Source organism: Myotis davidii, unplaced genomic scaffold, assembly GCF_000327345.1.
Source record: "Myotis davidii unplaced genomic scaffold, ASM32734v1 scaffold449, whole genome shotgun sequence".
Taxonomy (NCBI): Eukaryota; Metazoa; Chordata; class Mammalia; order Chiroptera; family Vespertilionidae; genus Myotis; species Myotis davidii.
In genome coordinates, this window is record NW_006383007.1 from 4,399,395 (window position 1) to 4,405,516 (window position 6,122).

A 6,122-nucleotide genomic window follows, 5' to 3' on the forward strand; every position below is an offset into this window, starting at 1 on the left:
CGTCCGCCGAGCCGCGGCCCGCCCCCGACTTATGCTGGGGCCCCTGCCAGCGAGAGCGGGCCGCTTCCACCACCCCTCGGGGTCCCTGATCGTTACCCGGGGCTGGAGCCGAGTGTGCACCGCGGAACCGCTTCTTCCCAAAGCCTTTGTGGACGCGCTCGCCGGGCGCTCCGCACCCGACAAAAGGAAGGACGGAATCTGAGGGATCCTCCGCCTGCTGGTTATTTATTCCTGACCTGTCGTAACCTTCTGGCTGGCTCCCTTCTATCCGCGCACCTAGGGTTTTTGCACATCGCAGCTAAAAATCATTTGAATGCGCACTGGCTGGATGTAGTTCTCCACCGCTCAGCGCTCTCCCGCGGTTTTGTTTCATCGTAAAGAGCAAACACCGGGCCAACTTCTGACCCTGAGGATGAATGGCCTACTCCAAGGCCGCCCTCCCAGCGCCAGCTTGCTCTCTCCCTCCCAGAATCTCCCAGAGTCTGTCACAAAAACTGTATTCATCAGCGTTTTAATAGCTCCCCCCACCCCAGACCCCGATCTACCAGTGGCACCATGTCACTGACCTCTAGCCGCAGCTGGATCGGTGCCATTTTTATCAGGCGCTCACCATGTAACTTAGTTTTAGGGGGCGCCCACACACAGTAGGTCCTTTATCATCCTGCCTTAGACTGATCTGCATTCTTTTTGGGGCCTCTGTACCACACCTGTCTCATTTATCTGTTTCTTCTCAAAGCACACGGTTCGAATTCCCCAATTAAACATTCGTGAACGCTCCCTCCCCCCACACTCTTGTAATTATTGTTTACATGTGTATATATTGATTTGTTATTGTTTTCTCCTGGTACTAGACTGTGTGCTTCTCCTGGCCTCTCCTGTTTTCCTCACCTTAACAAATGGGACTGCTACCCCTTCGGTGAAAATAGCAAAAACAAAAAACTTAATTCTAATCTAGAATCCCCTGAAAGTGTGTGCTAAATTTTGTGGAGGTTAGGCTATGTGTGTTTTTCTGAGAGAGTAACTATAGTTTCCATCAGACTCTCAAAGTGATCTGTGATTTTCTCAAAGAATTGCTGGAGGCCTATCTATGACCGAACCCCAGTTCTGATGTGACGCCCCTCCCAGCCCCACCACTCTGCCCTGACTGCAGGAGCCCTCCAGCCAGAGCTCCCAGGCCATTCTTTTAAAACTTCTGGGTCGATCCAAACAATTTGTGGTCCCTCTCAACGGTCTGCACATCAGAATCACCGGACAGGGTGGTGTTTTAAGACAAGGCAAAGGCCCGGGTCTTCCCCTCAGTCCCAACCCGGAATGGAGGGGAATCGTATTTTTAAGAAGAGCCACAGGTGATTCTGACATGCCCATGACTAAGACACTGCCTTTCCTGGGAATAGGATCCCTGATTGGTAATATGCCCTTTATTTTTCCTTTTCTCTATGGAAGGACTCAGAATCCTTGCACTATGTTTAATTTGTTGGAACATTTTCATTTTCACTTAGAGCCAGGCTCACTTTTGTTTGAGAAACCAACTTGGATTTGTGAGTATAGCAAGCCCAGAACCATTTGTCAGCAGCGCTATGTCACTGCCACCTTCATCTCCAAAACGTCTATCTAAATAAACCCAGTGAAATAAATTACATTCCTGACTGTGATATTGACAGCTGAAACATTATGTAAAATGCTGGCATGAAGGAAAATTGGTTGCTATACTCAGATTCTGTTAATGTCATGGGAGTTTTTTTTTTTAATTTTTTAAAAATATATTTTATTGATTTTTTACAGAGAGGAAGGGAGAGAGATAGAGAGTTAGAAACATTGATGAGAGAGAAACATCGATTAGCTGCCTCCTGCACATTTCCCACTGGGAATGTGCCCGCAACCAAGATACATGCCCTTGACCGGAATCGAACCCAGGACCCTTCAATCCGCAGGCCGACGCTCTATCCACTGAGCCAAACCGGTTTCAGCTGTCATGGGAGTTTTGGTGAAGCTTCAAGAGAACTGAGGACAAACAAAACATAAATTTAATTGTGCTTTTATCTTTTATTGGTCTTGGCATCCCACCCATTAAAATTTGTCTGCCATATATGCAATATGACCTTAGATATTTTAAATCATGTACGGGTGTAGTATTGAAATACTATTCTAGTGCTGGATGTCTATTTTTAAAAATGTGTTTGAAGGTTCATCCTGTATTCTTTTAAAAAATGCTTTTATTTATATTTATAGAGAGAGAGGAAGGAGGAGAGAGAGAAAGATAGAAACATTGGTAAGAGAGGAACATCATCAATCCGCTGCCTCCTGCATGCTCCCTACTGGGGATCAACCCCCAAACCCTGGCATGTGCCCTGACTGGGAATTGAACAGGCGACCTCTTGGTTCCTGGGTTACTGCTCAACGGCTGAGCCATACCAGCTGGGTCATCCTGTATTCTTGAGTGATATGTTGACAGTGTTCCAAAATGCTTCAGGCTTTGAGGAAAGGGCTAACTACAGAACAAACAGGGCTTAAGGCCTGAAGATAGATAACAGCAACAAACTTCCTGGGGTAGGATGGAAATTAATATGCAGGGACATAATCATGCCACGGGACCCCAATGAGGCACCACGATTTGGACACCATGTTACTCTATCAACTGTGCTGACCCAACTCTGGTGAATAGCTCAGGCGTCCATCCATCTGAGTTGAGGTGATAGTTTCTTTTTTTTTAAAAAAAAATATTTTATTGATTTTTTTTTAGAGAGAGGAAGAGAGAGGGATAGTTAGAAACATTGTTGAAAGAGACACATCGATCAGATGCTTCCTGCACACCTCCTACTGGGGATGTGCCCACAACCAAGGTACATGCCCTTGACCGGAATCGAACCTGGGACCTTTCAGTCCTCAGGCCAACGCTCTATCCACTGAGCCAAACCCGTTAGGGCCAGGGTGATAGTTTCTTTGGTATAAGTGAACTTATCTTATGGAAACAACTACAGACCATTAGAATTACAAGGAAATTCTATATTCCCAGCCAATTTGCTCTTGATGATGATTCAAATCACTCTCCTTATTCAGTTGGAAAAACACACTTGAGAAGCACAACTCATAAATAATACTGCCAGGATTCTGGGAGTTCCTGCCCCTGGTCAAATTATAATGAATCTAGTTATAATAATAAAAAAAAATCTCTGTATAACAAAGTTATAGCCAACCCTTCTCCCTAACCACCAATAATTCAAGTCTCCTCTGATAAACAACAAAGCCATACAAAGTTGGTTGAAGTGGCATTTGATCTTTACCAACATCTACCTATTAAAGAAAACCTTGTGGGAGTAGTTGGAAAGAGAATGAGAATACATTTGGTAACAGGATGTTAGTGGGAACTATTGTTTTATTTCCATTTTATCAGAGGCTCACATAATGGTTGCCTACCATTCCTACATTCCAAACAAGGTGCAGGACTTGCAAAGGAGTGTTTCCGGAACCTCGTCCTTACCATGAAGGTGTAAGAGAGTTGAAGTGGAGGCTGAGGAGACTGCTGTGGATTAGAGAGAGCTTCTGTAGAGGAGTTGTAGGTGTTCTAAGTGGCCCCTCCCCTGCATCCTGCCCCCACCCACGGTGACACACAGGGTGAAGGGGGCTCTACTCTCACCTGGTGAAGAGGCACTTCGGGCAGACCTCTCAGAGAGCTCAGGATGTGTCCCTTGCAGTTGGGGGAACACCATGGACTGGTGCCTGCCTCATGCCTGAGAAATCTAAAGGGCCAGAGTTGGCAAAAGCAGCCTGAACACAGGGTAGGAACGAGGGTGAGGAAGTAGTTTACTCCCACGGAAGACAAGCCCAAGAGAGTGAGACAGTGTGGGCTTGACTTTGATCCTACCCAACACGACTGCTTGGAAAGTCAAGCAGAAAGCAGCCAGAGGTTTGCCTCCAGGTGCTGGGGCCCCTGGGGTGGGGGAGGGGAGGGACTGAATCTAAGGCAACTAGTCACAGGCAAAAAACGAACTTGCCTGTGCCAAGGAAATGGGTGGTGAGAGATTCCCAGCGATGGTTCTGACAAACCCATAAAAGTGCCCACGAGAGAAAGTGTCAGCTGGAAACGTCTGCCATGGCCAGAGGAAGCAATGGCAGCTGGAGCCCCCCAGGCCTTTCTGCCTCCGCTTCCCCACTGTAGCCCTGGAGGCGTTGGGCAGCCTAGTGAGTGTGGAAGATGGGACAGGCTCCGGGCTCGGAGGAATACAGCGGAAGCGAGCCATCGCTCCCCTTGCCACTGAAGTTTGGAGTTTTGCATTATGACACTGCTCCAGACACAGTAACTACTTATATAACACTGTACTTTTTAAACTAAAAGTAGCCAGAGGCTTTTTATTATTAAAGAGTGACCTAAAAATGTTATAGGGCCTATGAAATAATCCATCCAAAGGCCAGGGAGACAACTGGCCCCGCGGAGCAGGCTTAAACAGGCATGATAGCAGAGAGTAAAGTTGTGTTCTGATTATGCCATGAGTCCCACTGGGCCAATATATCAGCTCTACATTCAAATATCATGCATTCCCTATGATATCTTAAAACTTCTGAAGTGTCTCATTCTGTCATCATACCTGATTTACAAGTAAGTGATATGTATCAAGAACCCCCCTTCATGTGTATATAGACTATAACTTAAGCTTTCCAATAAGAAAGTTGGAAGTAAGGGTTCTCGATTAAAAGATCCAAATGGACCCTGCAACGAAGGTGATAATATGATCCCTGCATTACAGGTGATGTAACTGGAGAACAGAAAACAACTTTATAGAGTGTTTGAGTTCATTAACTCTGATAATATTTGGAATGCTTGGCACAGAGCCTGATACGTAGAAATGCTAAAGATGACTATTAATATAAAAAAAATTAAAATTAAAAGATCTGAATGGATCTAAGCGTTGGTTTAACCTTCTATTAAATAGTTAGCCATCACAGTTCCCTCCCCTCTAAAGGTCTGGGGTTGGATAAAAGGTCTCTTTCAGTCAGAAAATTCTGTTTTGAAAAGACTACAGCCACATAGCGCATGTTCTAGACCAGCCATTCTCAACCTGTGGGTCGCGACCCCTTTGGGGGTTGAACGACCTTTTCACAGGGGTCGCCTAAGACCATCGGAAAACACATATATAATTATATATTGTTTTTTGTGATTAATTACTATGCTTTAATTATGTTCAATTTGTAACAATGAAAATATATCCTGCATATCAGATATTTTCTTGACGATTCATAACAGTAGCAAAATTACAGTTATGAAGTAGCAACGAAAATAATTTTATGGTGGGGGGTCACCAAACATGAGGAACTGTATTAAAGGGTCGCGGCATTAGGATGGTTGAGAACCACTGTTCTAGACCAAGGGCCTATGAATCCTTCAGAGTCTGCTCTGCCGGCCTGCAGCCCTCAGACCAGCACACCTGGTGCTAGAGAACTGTGCTTTGGAGTGATGAGGGAGACATGCATATTTCTGACAGGTACAGGGGTGCCTTCCTTTGGAGGCCGACATGTGGCTGAAGTTGCTACAATCACCTTGGTGATGGTTTCCATATTATGCACTTGGCAGTTGTGATCTGGGCATCCCCAAGCACTTGCCCATATTCTCTGGAGTGCTAGGTGTGATCAGCGCTCTCTCCTCCCCCAGTGGGAGAGCAGAGTTGCAAAGAGGTCTGTGACGGTGCTCAGATGGAGAGCCTCAAATGAACACCAGGTTCTGTGTTCTGAAATTCCCTGGAACCCCATTTTCCCTATTTGAACCACGAGATTGTTGTTTGCTGCAAGGGAGTCAGCCTAGGGAGTGTGAACAGTTTTGATTTCAATCAATTCCCTCTCTTTGGACCTTTTGCCAACATGCATTAAGTTTATGGAAGGCATCCATTATTTACTTTATAAAAAAAAAACCCTCTAAATCAGAGAGCTAAAGATGAATAATTTTATAGTATCGTATTCTTTTTGTCACAAATGACGGTTTTTGAGGAATTTAGATCATTCTCATTCAGTCTTTTCAAGTTCTAGCTAGGAGGTGTTGCTTCAGCCCTATAATCTTGTGGCCCCACTCTGCTGTCTGCCTCCTCAGCTGCCCAGTCTCTGATGCCTTCCCTGTGCTGGTTGTTAAGTATCTA

The 6,122-nt window shown here is 45.4% G+C and overlaps 1 protein-coding gene across 1 annotated transcript in view; it reads right to left on the reverse strand.

Annotated features, from left to right (window-relative positions):
• The window catches only part of TMEM150C (transmembrane protein 150C), an 81,308-nt gene extending 80,923 nt beyond the window's left edge, over nucleotides 1–385 (reverse strand). Inside the window, exon 1 of the mRNA XM_006778203.2 lies at nucleotides 97–385. The gene's annotated coding sequence lies outside the window, so the exon portion shown is untranslated. The remainder of the gene's footprint in view (nucleotides 1–96) is intronic.
• Nucleotides 386–6,122: the final 5,737 nt, after the last annotated feature.